At 61.0% G+C, this 14,170-nt stretch overlaps 1 protein-coding gene across 2 annotated transcripts in view; it reads left to right on the top strand.

The window, feature by feature from the left end:
* Positions 1-9,415: 9,415 nt before the first annotated feature.
* BCOR (BCL6 corepressor) overlaps positions 9,416-14,170 on the top strand; it is an 86,862-nt gene continuing 82,107 nt past the window's right edge. The window contains exon 1 of one of the 2 annotated variants that reach the window (XM_033408510.2): positions 9,416-9,556. The gene's annotated coding sequence lies outside the window, so the exon portion shown is untranslated. Of the gene's footprint in view, positions 9,580-14,170 lie in introns of both variants that reach the window. The other variant, XM_033408511.2, reaches the window with a different exon arrangement.

Below are 14,170 nucleotides of genomic sequence, written 5' to 3'. Positions count from 1 at the left end.
GGCAGGGCAGCTCCGAGGAAGGGACGGCTTTGTAGGGTGTGACCTGGATAGTAGGGCGTGAGGGCTCTTAAGTGACCTGTGCCGGGAACGCGGAGCCACCGGGTCTGCGCTTTGCGTCTGGGGAACTTGGAGAGTTATGAACGCCGGGATGCAGGCCTCCCGAAGGGGCAGCTAGGTGCGCCGAGAATCCCAGTGCGCTGGGCGACAGCCTCCTGCTCCCCAGCCCCCAGCCCCCAGCCCCGAGTCAGCTCCACGCGGGCCCGCGGCGCGCAGCGATGATGGATCGCGCCTGGCGGGGGTGATTTGGTGTTGATCGCACATTATCACTGGCAGGTTGGACTGGTTGCTGATGGACGACTTCTAGCGGCTGCAGCAGCAGCGTCTTCAGACACCGCGCGGGGACTCGCTTGCTCTGCGAGGGTCTCTCTTTTTCCCCCCAACTCCTCCCCCGCCCCACTTCCCAGAGACAGGAGGCCCTGAGAGTCCGAGCTGGATCTTGCGGCACCCAAGGCCGCCCGCCCCGGTCTGGGTCCTGGTGTGGGCCGAAGGCCGGGCGAGGAGGGGAGCCAGGACGCCTCTCCCACTTCCTCCCATTCCTCCTTCCCCGCCTGCCCCCCCCTTCCTTCCTGCTTCCCCATCGAAACCGGGAGGGCCTGGGTCACTCGCCGTGCGGTTTCCCCGCTGCCGGGTCCAGGCCGCAGGCGGCGGGGGGCAGCTACCCCGCCCCACGGCTCCCGCCCCTCTCCCGGGGCTCGCAGCACCGCGGCGCTGCAGTGCGCCCCTCCTCGCCTCCTTTTCTAAAGTGCCTGCAGATACAAAAGCGGTTTCGTAATGCCTTCCGTCTGCGAGAGCCGGAGGACCTTGGCTGACCTTTCGGAAACTGATTGCAACTGCCTGTTAACAGCCCGTACTGACCGCACCGAGCGGAGCGGAGGACAATCATTTAAGTGACAGACGGCGAGGTGGCCTCGGCTCAGTCGAGCGGCCTGGTTAAGCCCGCTCCGCCCCTCCCCCCGAGTCTCTCCCCACCCCTAGCTTCGGGCGCACTGCGGGCTGTGGCGGGCGCTCGGGCGGGCAGGGAGGGCGCGCCGTGCGCGCGCGCGCGCGCGCGTGTGTGTCCGCGATTACCGGCCGACGGGTTAACCCTTAGCCAAGCGGCCGGCCCTTTTGAGGCCGGACGCTGCTGGCTTAATCTGCCATCTGCAAAAGAGGAATAAAAGGGCCGCCTCCGCCGACTTTCCCTAATCGGTAAACTGTCCCCTCTCAGCGTGACCGGGGCTGCGTCCCTCCTGCTGCCGGGGAAAGATCCCGACCCTCGGCCCTTCCGGCACGTCTCTGGGTCCCCTCCGTGCGCCCCCTCCCTCCCCCGCACACAGACACCGACACGGGGAACAGCACGGGGACAACGCGAGGGGTCCAAAGGCTCCGAGAGACTCGCTGTGCAGTGGACGTGGGTGTTCCCAGTGTTTTCTGTTTTGGAAACTGGAGAAGGGTGGGGGGGTGGGACCGCGCTGGGAAGGCAAGGTGGGGGAGGGGAGGCTGGTGACAGGGCACCTCGGGCTGCGCTCGCTCCCTCTCTCGGGAGAGATCGCCAGCTGCTCTCCAACAGGCAGCGCCCTGAAATCTATTTAAAGAGAGGGAAAGGGGAGGAGAACAAAGGGGGAGGAGGGGGGCGGCGAGCAGAGCCAGGGCGAGAGCGAGCGAGCAGGGAGGATCCGCCGCTCCGCGGGCACATCAAGCGCTCACATCTGTACACTCCGCGATCGATGGGGAGAATGGATAATATTTGTCAGCTGCAGACCTTTCTCTTCCCGGTTCCCGGGGAGGGGAGGGGGCGAGGGGAGGGGAGGGGGAGGGGCGGGCAGACCAGGCGAGAGAGGCCGCCTCAAGGACAGCGCGCTTCCCGCTGCAGCCACACGGAAACCCAGAGCCATGAAAGCCCGGGGATTTTTCTCTTATTATCATTATTAATTATTTTTTATTATTCCACAGCAGCCAGCGAACGCTCGGCGGCGCCCCTCCCCCGCTTGCCCGCCGCCTCCCTTTGTTGATTCTCAGCTGCGAGCGCGGCGGGCCCGAGCCGCCGCCGTCGCCGCCGCCGCCGCCGCCGCCGCCGCCGCCGCCGCCGCCGAGCACGATCTGCTCTTGCGCCCTCGGTCGCAGCTGCGGCCCAGGAAGCCTGGGCTGCGTCCCCGCCCCCCGCCCCCCACGGCGCGGCCGCCCCCGCACCCCCCTCCCTGCTGCCCGCCACGAGGCCGGCCCAGCCTCTTCGCTGTTCCTCGCTGCGGCTCCGCGTCCCCAACGCCGAGCAGAGGCGCTGGCTGCTGCCGCCCCGAGCCTCCGGCCGCGCGGGGGCCTTCGCCACCCCCCACCCCGCGGCGGCTGCACTCTGATGCCGCCGTCCCCACACATGGTCTTCATTTCGCACACTAGCTGCGTGCTTCCTCTCCGCTCCCCTCCTCGGGGCTTTTCGGAACGAGGAGGGAGGTTTAGAGGAAGTTGGAAACCCAGCGAGCCCAGGGGAAAGGGGGAAAACCCTCGCTCTTGTTCTGAGCTTCCGAGGCGGAGGGGAGCGCCCCGCGGAGGGTGGGGCAGAGCCTGGGTGTCCTCCCCTTCCTCAGGTGCGGGAAGGGCGAAGTGAGGGGTGGCGGTCGGGGGAGGACAGGGAGCTGGAGAGCGAGAGCTCCAGGTCTGCTTTCGCTCCGTTCCCTCGCCCGCACGCACCGGCCAGGGCAGAAGTGACCCGCCCTCTCGCAACGGCACAGCGGGCCTGGGAGCCGATCGGATTAGCGGTCATCAAATGGGACCAAAGACACCTCAGACTGTCCCCCAGCTCCCGCGCGGGGGAGCTCCCTGGGCCTTTGCCCCCTTCCTCCTCCAAGATTGAAAGCCCAGAGCCGACGCCCCACAGGCCCGGGGTCCGGGCCCACTCGGGGTGGGGGGAAACTGTGGTGCAGAAAGTTCTAGTCAGGGTTTACTTGTAGCTTTGCGCCCCCCATCCCCGCTGTCCTTCTGCGATTCTGGGCCAGCCTGCGGCGGCGTCCCCGACTGCTCCGCGGTCCTGGGCAGGGCAGGAAGCTGGCACGGCCGCCGGCTGGGCCGGCGCCACTTGGCCGGGCCGGCTGCTCGCTGGAACTCGCGCGGCACCTTCGCGCCGAGTCGGGTTCCCGGGTCTCCCGCCCGGTCACCCTGAGCGGCTGACCACCCCCACCCCCCCGTCCGTCGTCCTCCCTCCGGAGTCTCCCTGTCTCCACCCGCCCTCTCAGCTTTTCCCCTCCTCGGTCTGTCTCAGGAGCCCCGTAGCGCAGTCAACCGCCCTTCCCGAGATTCAAAAAGAAGTTTTGTGTTTCCCCGGGGGCAGCAGCCTAATGCTTCCCTTGTTTTCCGGAACAAAGCAGACATTCAGTGGGGAGGGGGCAGGCGCTGACTCCTTCCCCTCCCCGCAGCACCCCGCACCCCTGCAGGTTCAGAACGCTCGCTCCCGGGCCCCGGTGGCCTGGGGGTGGCGTGGGGGCCCTCCTTCTCCGGGCTCGGCTACAAAAGCCTCGCCCTCGGCGCCTCCCCCCTTCCCCCCCAGCCTCTGCCGGGAGCCGGAGAGAAGGCGACAGGGTGTTTGGGTGAGGTTCCCAGCCTGGGCGGGGGGAGGGGGGGCGCACGCAGCTGTTTACAGTGTGCCTGTGCTGCTGGAAGCTCAGCCGCCGCCGCCTGACAGCGTGGGGCACCCGCGCGCTGCCAGCTCAGAGGAGGCGCGGGGCGGCGAGCTCTCCGGCACTCGGCCCGAGGCCTCGGCAGCCCCGGGGCCCGGGCGCGCGGGGAAGCTCGAGGTCTCCAATAGCGCATTCCTCTTCTAGCCCACAGACATTCCCCCCCCTCCTCCCCAACAATGGTCTGAATCCGGTAGTGTATCAAAGGAACTGGGGGGAAGGAGTGAAGAGCTCGCAAGGGGCGCTCAGAGCAGTCTTTGCGCCCGGCTTCTGGGCACTCCTTCCCCTCGCCGGGGGTTAGTTCTCCGGCCAGAGTGAGCAAAGCACACCACTCTTGCGACTCGGAGATGCTTCTCCCTCCGGATAGCTCTTCGCAGGCCCACCTGCCCCTGCCCACCCTGCCCGATGGACTTCCCCTCGCCCCACCGCCGGGGGAACCGCTGCACTAGCTGTGCCCACGCGCGCCAAGCCTTCTTGTCCGCGCAGCGCTGCCTTAGATCCCGCTCCAGTTCTTCCCCTCTCCCGGGCCTGTGGCCGGCCCCCGGCGCCTCCAGCGCGGCCTGAAACTTGATCCCGTGTCGGAAGGACAGTGTGTAAACACCAGGCGCGCTCCGAGAGCCCGCGGGAGGTGCCGGGCGAGGGCCGCCCGGGCAGCTCCGAGGCCCCGCGCTCCCGCCCGCCTGCTCGCCCCGGGCACGATCGGCGGGGCCGCCGCCTCGCTCTCTGCCTTCCCAGTTGGCTCAGCTAATTGGAGCCGCCGCCGCCACCGCGGCGGCCTCTTGTTGAATTTTCTAGATCGTAACCGTTCAGTCGTGGCTGCTTGCGGCTCCCCTCCCCCTCCCACAGCTGTTATCTCCGCCGGCAACTTGTTGGTGGTGGGGACCGTCCCTCCGCTGACCCTGGCCTCAAGCTCGGTGTACACCCCAGCAGTTCGGAGGTGTGTTTGTGTGGGGCACGGGAGGGGAGGTAGAGTCTTATCCGAACTGCGAGGCTTCGCGCCGGGATCTCAAGCCCCTTGTTTTGGTGGATGCAAATGGTATCCAGGGGATCCTACGGGCAGAAAGCCATCGTCCTCGCTGTCTTGAACCAGGAGGTAGTGAGAGTCCCGGAGAGGCTTCAGGAACAACTCCACCAGCAGTTTTGGTTGGTTCCGGGAAAACGTTCAGAAGGGCGGGGTGGTGGGGAGGCCCACCGGGGCTGCCTACCTCCTCCAAAGCAAATCAGCTCTGAGCTTGTGCCAGGAGGCCCTCCTGGGCCCTTGGGTCCCCCCAGCTGAGCCTCCCTTCTCCCTTGGCCAGCTGTCTCATACCCTAGTCACGTGACCCTGCTAGGTGCAAACTGTGGGGTCTGCAAACTGTCAGGTCTGCATGGGTCTGAAGGAGGCCCAGAGCCTGGCCCGACGGCCAAGGTGGGAAGGAGCCAGGGAGTTTGGTAGCGCCGAAGGACTCAGGAGGACGTTGCTGACGATGCTGGGGCAGTTGCTCTATATCCAACATTCGCCCTAGAAGGTCTTCCTCTGAAAAGAACTTTTGCTAGTGGGTTTCACAGGCCCGGGGCCCGTTGTTGTAAAAGTGACTGCACCCCCAGCCCGGAAACGCATAAATACAGGCAGGCAAACTCCCAGGGGGCTCGGTCTGTGAGCCACCACCGAGGGGATCTATAGCAGCCAGAGAGCATCAGCTTTTCCTGTGACAGTTCTGAGAAGGGCCCCCTGTTCCCTCCCTTTGATGGTTTCTCTGACAACTGTTAGGGAACAAAGGGGCAAGGCCACTGGCTCATTAACTGTCATTTTCTAACACCTCTTTCCTTCCCTTCTAACTTTTACCCAAATTGCCACTTTGGGGTTTTCCTGAGGTGTGCTTTCTATTTATAACCAGAGCAAGATTTCCAACTCGATCCATATTGATTTAAGCTATGGTAAAAAAAAAAAAAAAAGGGAATCTATAAAACTAATATTATAAGTTAGCGTCAGGGATAACACTTCAATAGGTCAAGTTCACCTAGTTCTTTGGCATCTATAAACCTCCAGGCCCTTCCAATCAGATAACCTAAGTGTGTCTCCCACTGTTAGTTTCTCTTCTCTTTCTGTAGCAGAAAAAAAGGAATCCTTTCAAAGATGTTTATTCTTCTTCACCCCTTCGCTATCAGTGCGCGAGAACCTTGTTTCTGTGTAGAGGAAAGTGTATTTCTGTGTTTTGATAAAGAAGAAAGTAATTTGTGTTCCTCTTCAGGCCTGAAAAGATAATTGTGCGTCCCGGGAGCTCGCTCTTCTCCTGGCTGTTTAACAGACAATCTGGATTCTTGTTCTGTAGCAGGAGTACTTCAGTGTCCCAGCCTCCTTCTCGTCGTCGTCCCCTTCTCTGTCACCAGCCAGCCATCACCAGGCCCTTCAGCAGGTCACATGGCCGAGGGTTTCTGTCTTGAAGGCTGGTGGTGCCTCAGAAGACCCTGTGACTCCGAGCCTGATTCACAGTTCTTTTACTGTGCAAAGAATATTCTGAGCCATTGGGATTCCCAGTCCATCTCCCTGAAAGCTTATGCCAAGAGCTCCCCATGGGGCCTATCGGTGATGGATGTCATGAGGCCCTGGGAAGGAGCCATTATGGTGGGAAGTGTTGAGTGCTTGCCTGCAGGACGCAGACCTGAACCAAACTGAAGTGCAAATGGCAGCAAAAAGGACGGCTCCATCCACCTGGTAGCTTGCTTGGAAATAAATCCTACCCCATCCCACTCCCCAGCTAGTAGAGCCTGGGAGCACATCATTCCTTTGGCCTCCCTTTAGCGTGACTTAGGAATGGTACAGTTCAGCATATCAGGAAGCTGAGAGGCATCCACTACTCCTCACTTCCCCTGGCTCTGGGCTCAGGAACTTGCCGTTCCTGCCTCTTTAGAGGAGCTGGTTGTGTTCCCGAAGCAGGATCGCACTGTGCCGCCTCCCCAGGGATCCCCAGCTATTGATTTTTAATATCCGTATTCAATATTGTGTATTAAATATTGAATCCATGCACGAGAGGATATGATGCAAATCACCAGCCGTGCCTGAGACTTTAATAGTTGTTTTATTGCCCGGAAACCACAGTTGGACGCGAGGCATCCTGCAGCCGAGGCTGGGGGTGGGGATGACAGGCAGAGAGGAGAGCTGAGCAGACAAGCAGAGCGGGGCCTCCCAGAGATACAAGACCTCTGGAATAGCCACTGCTGAAGGCATGGCCAGGCACCGACAGCTCACCCCTGGGCAGGTGGGTTGGGGGCCAGCTCGCAGGCTGCTATGGAAAGAGCGGACGGAGGCTGTTGGGTGAGACCTGAGTAGAGGAAGAGGTGTGAGGCTGTGTCCTTCCTTCCTGGACTTCCCTAACTGGACTGTTCATTCCCGTCCGGCCATCCCCCTTCCCCTCCACACAGATATTCACCCAGACACACACACACAGAGCTATTGAACAGGAAAGTGAACTTGGGAGCAGGAAACCCCAGGCCTGGGGCCTCCTCCACCACTCTTAGCTCTGAGACCTTGGTGCAGACCTCTCTTAACCCCTCTGGGCCCCATCTCTCTCCTCTGCCAGTGGGGGTAACGCTATCTGCTCTACCTCCCTCACAGCCCGGTGGTGAGGCCGGTGCAAAGGAGATAATATTCAGGGAAAAGGCTTTTGTAAACCGTCAGGCCCCACATAGGCTGGCTGAGGGATTAGTGCTGGCTTTCCCTTTATGCTCCCCTTGTCCTCCAGGCTGTGGCTCCGGGCTGGCTTCTTTTCTCTCAGGCGTGCGCCCCCTCCCCTGTTACGGGCCCTCTCCTCCTCTCCTTTGGCCACCTCCGCTTGGTCTCCCGGGCTCCCCACTCCGCCGGGGCTCTGCACTCAGGCTGTGCAGTTAAGTTTCGAGGACGCCCAGCAGGGAGACAGGAAGGGCGAGAACGACGTGTGTGTGTGTGTGTGTGTGTGTGTGTGTGTGTGTGTGTGTGCGCACGCGGTGGGGGTGGGTACAGCCAGTGTGCCGCCAAGCCAACAGCCGCGGGAAAGCGCTCAGCTTCATTCGAGGAGAGGCGCGCTCCGCGGCTTGCTGCCCCGGGTTGCGGTCTCTTCTCACATGACGCTGTTCCTCCTTGCGGGAAGTCCAGTCTTGATTCCCGATTGTTGGAAAGTCAGGGCGTGGGCTTTGCCGTAGGGGTCTTGCGACCGGGAAGCTGGAATGTCAATTCTGTCGAGGGTGGCGGCCTCCCAGCGCCTCCAAGTCAGATAAACAGTTGCCAGAGCCCCCCCCCCCAGGGTGGAGACTCGAGGGCTTCACTCTTGCCTTGAGAAAGTGCGGAGCTCCTCAAACCCATACCTTTGTCCGGGGGTCAGGGAGGGGCGGGGACCAGAGGGGTACCTATCATTTAAGCCCACTCCGTGGACCCCACCATCTGCTGGGAAGGTCCAAGCTGACTCGCCGAGCCAGCCCAGGCCCAACAGAGACCAGCTCTGGCAGTAGGCCCTGCCGGGAGTCCGCGTCGGCTTCCCTGGGCGCGCAAATCGGGGGACGCCAGGCAGGGCCTGGCTGCGCACGCCTCCGCGTCGGGGCTCGGGCATCTGCTGCTGCCTGCGTTTCCGGGTCTGCGGCTGAGCCTCCCTGGCTCTCTCCTCCCGCTTTGTTTCGCTGCCAACTTCTCGCCTGCCCTCGCCAGTCTCCTGGGTCGGCCGGTCGCGCTCTGCCTCCCCGAGTGCGTCTCAGCTTTTACGCTGCCTCGCTCTTTGCGCACGTGTGTGACCGCCTTCCCTCAACCCAGGCTCAGCTCGGCCTCTTCTCGCGGGCTACTTGGCACTGCCCTCGGATCGCAGCGAGTGCGCACCCCTGGCGCCCCCTCCCCCGCCCCAGGCTGCAGCGTCCGGGGCTCGGCGACCTCCGGGACTGAAACATGCCGAGGTTCTGGTTTAGCTCCCCGAAAGCAAACCCAAGAGGGCTCGGAGTATCCCTCACTGCGCTCCTCGTTGCTCCCAGCCCTAGGCAGCAACTGGAGGGGGACTTTTATGAGACCTACGTTGCAGAGTTAAAGGGAACCACTTCTGCGGCCGACCTCGCGCCGTCTGTGGCGTTCTGCGAACTCTCGAGACTGTAAGCCTCTGAGAATTTGAGTACACGGCTATGCCGCTGACCCGAAAGTTGGCCGGACGTGTGGGTCCGGTGGCGGTGCCCGAACTGCGTGTGCATGTGCGGATCGCAGGGACTCTCGGTGGATTAGCCGCCACAAAGGGAGGAGGAGGGGGCGCGGGCCTTGGACGCTGGGGCTGGGGGCCAGCCGGGGGCCTGTGAACACCCTAGGCCCCGGGACAGGTGAAGACACCCTTCCGAGCCCGCCCCCTCCCCCTGGGACCCGTGCGCGGCCGGTCTCTGAGGCGGAAACACCGTCCAACTCCTTGAAAGTAAACTTGCTGCGAGGGGAGCGAAGGGGGAAGGGGGCTGGCGGGGGTGTCTGCGTCTGGAAGGCTTGTGTCAAGTTTCAGCCCCTAATGACTCGCGGTGGCAAGGTGCCAGGGCCCTGGGAACGGCGGCAGGGGGAAGGGCGGCGGGGGGTCGGGGTGAGAGTGACCGGACTCGCGAACCCAGAGGCGCACCGCGCGTTCTCCGGCCGGAGGAGGCCGGCGGGGCGGGGGCGGCGGGCGGGGAGGGGGCGCTCCGAGAGCCGCCTGAGCCGAGAGGAGCTCAGGCATCTTCCGCAATCCATTCATGCACTGAAGCGCGTGCAGAGCTGCTGATCGCTGCCATTGTTACTCGCGGGCGGTGTGGGAGCCGAGCCTCCACTCTGGCGAGAGATAAATGGCCTCTGACAGCCCCTCCTCGCCAAGAGAGCTCCTCGGATTTCACCGCGCGGCGGCTCTCAGGTCTGTGCCTCGCTCGCTTCCCGGTGAGAACCTTTAAATCAGCCTCCCGGCCCTCCCTCCTCCCGGACGCTGCCCCCCGCCTGCTCAGGCCCTGGCAGGGCCCCGGGCTCGCTGCGCGCAGTCTCCGGCCCCTCCCCACCTGGTGGGGAGGACAAGGTGGGGAGCTCCGGGCGGACCCGCGGGCCGCGGGGGGAGGCGGCTGTAGCCCCCCGCCCCAGCTCCGCACCTCCCCCGGAGCTGAGCCCCGCGCCCCGCCTCCGCGCCCACAAGATGGATCAGGCTACCGTGCGGAGAGCGGGCTGTAAATATTTAAAAAGTCTCTCGCGCGCCGGCGGTAATGGCTTTCGCAGTCGGAATGTGTGCTGGGAGAAGAGAGGAAGGGCGATGCGTGTACTGTGTTGCGAGATGGGGGAATTGTTCCTATTCCTCCCCCCCCCGCCCTGGTCCGGGGTGGGCTGCAGGTTCCGGCTTCCCGATTTCCCGCCCTCCGTTCTCTGCCGCCGCGTCCCACGATAGTGTTTGAGAACGCCAATCGATAGGGAACTTGAGCATGGCACGGCGACGGAGGCTCGGACGAGGTGACCTGGAGCCACTCTCCCCTTCAGGGTCTCCCGAGGTTCTAGGCTGGGACTGGTCCGAGACCCCTGGTCCAGGTCCGCTTCTCCCTGATGCACAGGGGAGGGCGGGAAACGCACAGGTTGAAGCCCCCTGAGTTTGGGTGGTCGCTAAAGCCCGGACGGGGGTCTCTGCAGCGGGGCCCTGAGCCCCGTTTGTGCCTTTGCTCCCCTCCCCATGCCTCTCTTAAGCCTTGATGCACTCTAAAAGAGAGCCCTTCCCCCGCGCCCCCCCCTTTGAATCGGAAAGTAGCTTTGTGGCTGCTGGGACCAAAACCTGGGAGGAGGCAACGCGGGGAGATTGCGGGGGGAGGTGGCGGTGCCTCGATCCCAGGCTCAGTGGAGGTCACTCGTGGAGGTGGAGGGGGATCCTTCGTACTGCTTGCGACTGCGGGCCTGGGATCTTTAAGGCTGAGCCCAGCCGGATGGAAGAGGTGGGGGAGGGGCATCCAGCTTTCTGGGCTTCTCGGCTGGGAGAGGCTTAATGGGCCCACCACAGGGTGTGTGCCGGCTGAGGCTGTCGCCTTTGCCAGTGGCCCCTCCCTGGCGGGGCGGGGGCGCCGAGTTGCCCAGAGCTGGGGCGGGCCGGGCGCCGCGGGTTCGCGCGGAAGGTTGGAGGGTGTGGGCCCAGGCTGGGGCTGCTCCTCTGCACCCGTCCGCTCCGCCCGCTCGGGGACCAGCCAAAGTGTGGGTGCTGGCGGCATGTCAGGGCGCGCCAGGGCTGCTCTCCGCGTTCGAGCGCGTGGAGCTCCCGACTCCTGGCAGCTCCGCGCACGCAGCTTCCAGGGGCTTGTGTTGCGCCCTACTCGCTTGTTTGTCTCGTGTGAGCCTCGTAAACCGCCCTGATTTATTACCCAGACTAAATGCTTAATTTGTGAATATGAAACAGATTAAAAGGGGCGGGGGGGAGGGGGCTTGGGGTCGGCATATTTTAGCAATCAGACCAAAGCAGACCGGCAGATGTTTCAAATTTGTCGACATTTTCAGGCTCATGTGGAAAGCCAGCCAGTATGGTCAAGAGGTCCTTTCTCCTTCCTTCAACCTGAGAACTTGGCAATGATCAAAAGGAGGTGATTAGTAGCTACAGAGAAAAGACACCAGCAGGCAAGGAGTTAACAGAGGCAGAGCCCTTCACCTCCAGGATTGGAATGGGGGTGAGGGGTGAGAGCTGGTCACAAAGGCGAGAGGGAGTCCGGACTAAAAAGGCCCAAGTCCTGGAAGCCAACTTTGAAGAATAAAGTAGGGGATCCATTAAAAGTTAATTCAGCAAATAAACTTCATTTGCGATAATACAAACAGGAAAGATGGAAAGGCCGACTTAAAATAGCCAAAAGATAATAAAAAGAAATCGTTTTTACGTGGCCCGTACATGTGGTCGCTACAGTGATCTGCAGCGGCATGGGCCTCTCCCGAGCACCCTCTCCCTTTGAAAAGCCCCCATGTGTACAGGCAGTGTTTGGGTTTTTTTTTTTTTTTTTTTTTGGCATTTGTCATTCCGGGGCAACTTCACACATCAAAGGCGAGCACAGTGTTCTTATCAGCTCCCTGGTTTCAGCCGCCCAATGAAGCAGATACAGTTTCTATAAATTGGACTTCTCCTCTGGGTTTTGACTGATCATCACCCTATGAGATTATTGAAAGTCTAATGTCTCATTTCACTTTCTCCAAGGGGTGAGGAGGGGAACAGTTTATTGGAAGTCAGGCCACGTGAAGATTCTGGTGTTGTGCAATAGTAATGTCCATTATCCCGGGTATATCAGCCTCTGGAAAGTCCCGTGCATCTCCTGCCGGTGCCTTGTACCACCTTCTCCCTACCCCCTCCAGGTCTCGGCTTCAGTGACTGTGAACAGGTACAGTACAAACTAGCGCCTTCTGGAGCCTTTGTAGTTAGAAGGAGAAAATGGCTGTTGACTAAAAATAAGGCAAGAAAAGATTCATTTTTTAAAACATTTATTATTAACTCAAGAATCCCCTCTCGAGGACCGTTTCCTACTCCAAACGTTTTTGTTCTCCTTTTGCCTCGGTACCATCTTTCATTTTCTTAAAGTTGATTATGGTCCCTCTGTCTTGTCCTCAGCCAGACAAAGGCTTAGGGAAAGTCAGAGAACGTATTCATTATATGTTTCTTGTAAACTGACTTTCCATTTCCCCCTAACACGTTTAGTTGGCTTGGTGTTTAGTTCAGCACTCAATTGCTGCAAATACGCTGCTTAAAAATGCTGTCTTTATTAAAACAGATAAATGAATGCAGAGACCTTTCTAATTTCGACTCGCGTGGGCTAGAAACAGAACAGAAAACCGAAAGCGAGAGTAAGAACGAGGGAAAGGCAGCGGGGAGGAGAGAGAAAAGAGACCAGGACACACACACACACACACACACACACACACACACACACACGCAAGCACACGCAAGCACACACACGCACCGAGCTTTCCTTCTGCCAGTCCTCCCCCCTCAGCCCTGTTAAACTGGTCCATACAATTGTCCCTGGCCGCACCCTGCAGCTCGCCGCCTAAGGCGATCATTAGCTGAGAATGGACAGCCTCCTCTACCTGCTGGCAGCCCATCGCTTACCAGCCAGGGGGGAGGCTGGCTGCAGGCTCCTGTGCCTGGGCTGGGCCCCATTTGCTCAGCCCGAGAGGGGTCCTGGGTCCTTGCCCCTGGGTGCATTGGTGCCTAATTAAACTCTATCCAGGGCGACGTGCACTAAATATACGAAGGCTGAGAGGAAGCTGGGGTGGGCTGGGGTGGGGGGGAGGCGGTCATTACCTGGGCAGAGAAAGTGAATCTTCTGAGAGAGACAGGAAGGGATCCCTCGGGTCACTCTCTGTTTGTCCTCAGCAGAGCGTCTGAGGGCACATTTAACTCTCGTGCTGAAATCAAGGAGACATGGAAATGAGGAAGAAAAAAAAAAAGTCCAGAGCCCACACATAACTAAACAGGGCCTGTGTCACCGCCAGGCAGGAGGGAGGTCTTCCGTAGCTCCAAACAGACAACGCTAGCTGCAGAAAAATGACTCGGGTGCCCTTGTGGCATTGGAGTCATTGCTCATGTGCCACGGCCCCGTCGCACGTGGGAGCCGGAGCTGTATAAATGGCTGTGAGGGCAGAGAGGAGCAGACGTGTCAGGAGCCCAAGGACCAGGTGTGTAGGTTGTGAAGCTAAACGGACCGTGGAAAAGCAGAGGAAGCATCCTCTGCTGAAGGCCAGGGACCCCACTAAGACCGGAGCCCTGGCAGGACGGAAATGGCCACACCGGGGCTTAAAGCAACAGCTGGGAAAACAGGAGTGCGCGCAGATCTCAGAGCGTAGCCGCCAGGGCTTTGACTGAGCCCCCATTTAGTCCAGCTGAGGAAATCGGTTCAGAGCGTGACAACGCTAGCTCAAGGTGACACATCAGTGGCAAAAGTAGGACCAGAGCCCAGAGCTCCCTGCTTTGGGAATCAGAGGAGGAAGAGGACTTCTGGTTAGAGAGGGACCCAGGGTGATCTTGGTCACTGCAGAGCCCAGGTATTTTTGTCACATAGCGTTTGTTAAGCGCTTGCTGTGTGCAAAGCGCTGTGCTGGGCCTACGAGACCACAGTGCTAGGAGCCCTCAAAGGCCCGAGCAGGTGAGTAGGGGGTAACACAGGCCATGAAGGACGGTGGGCGAGGGAAGAAGGAAGCTGGCCACTCGAAGGGCCACAGCGAGGTTTACGGGAGGGCAGCCTGGACATGAGGCCACTCTCCCAGGGATGGAGGTGCGAGAGAGGCCATCTGGACCAGGGCCTCTCACTACGCTGTCGTCGGAGGGCCTGCCAGCTTTGCCCAAGGCAGGCCGGGAAAGTGAGTCTCGTGCGAATGGAGGAGGCAACTTTTCTAGCTCGAGCACTACCTGCAGCTCTCTCTCTTGCTCTGGACAAATACGAGAGTGTAGCTTGCCCCCCAAAAGCTCCTGGATAAATGGAGGCTCTCTGGGGGAGCTGGTAAGGGAATACCGCCTCCCTTAACAAAATAAACC

This window comes from Orcinus orca, chromosome X (genome assembly GCF_937001465.1).
Source record: "Orcinus orca chromosome X, mOrcOrc1.1, whole genome shotgun sequence".
Classification (NCBI taxonomy): Eukaryota; Metazoa; Chordata; class Mammalia; order Artiodactyla; family Delphinidae; genus Orcinus; species Orcinus orca.
The sequence above is the reverse complement of the archived record's forward strand: the minus strand, read 5'-3'. Positions and strand labels throughout refer to the sequence as shown.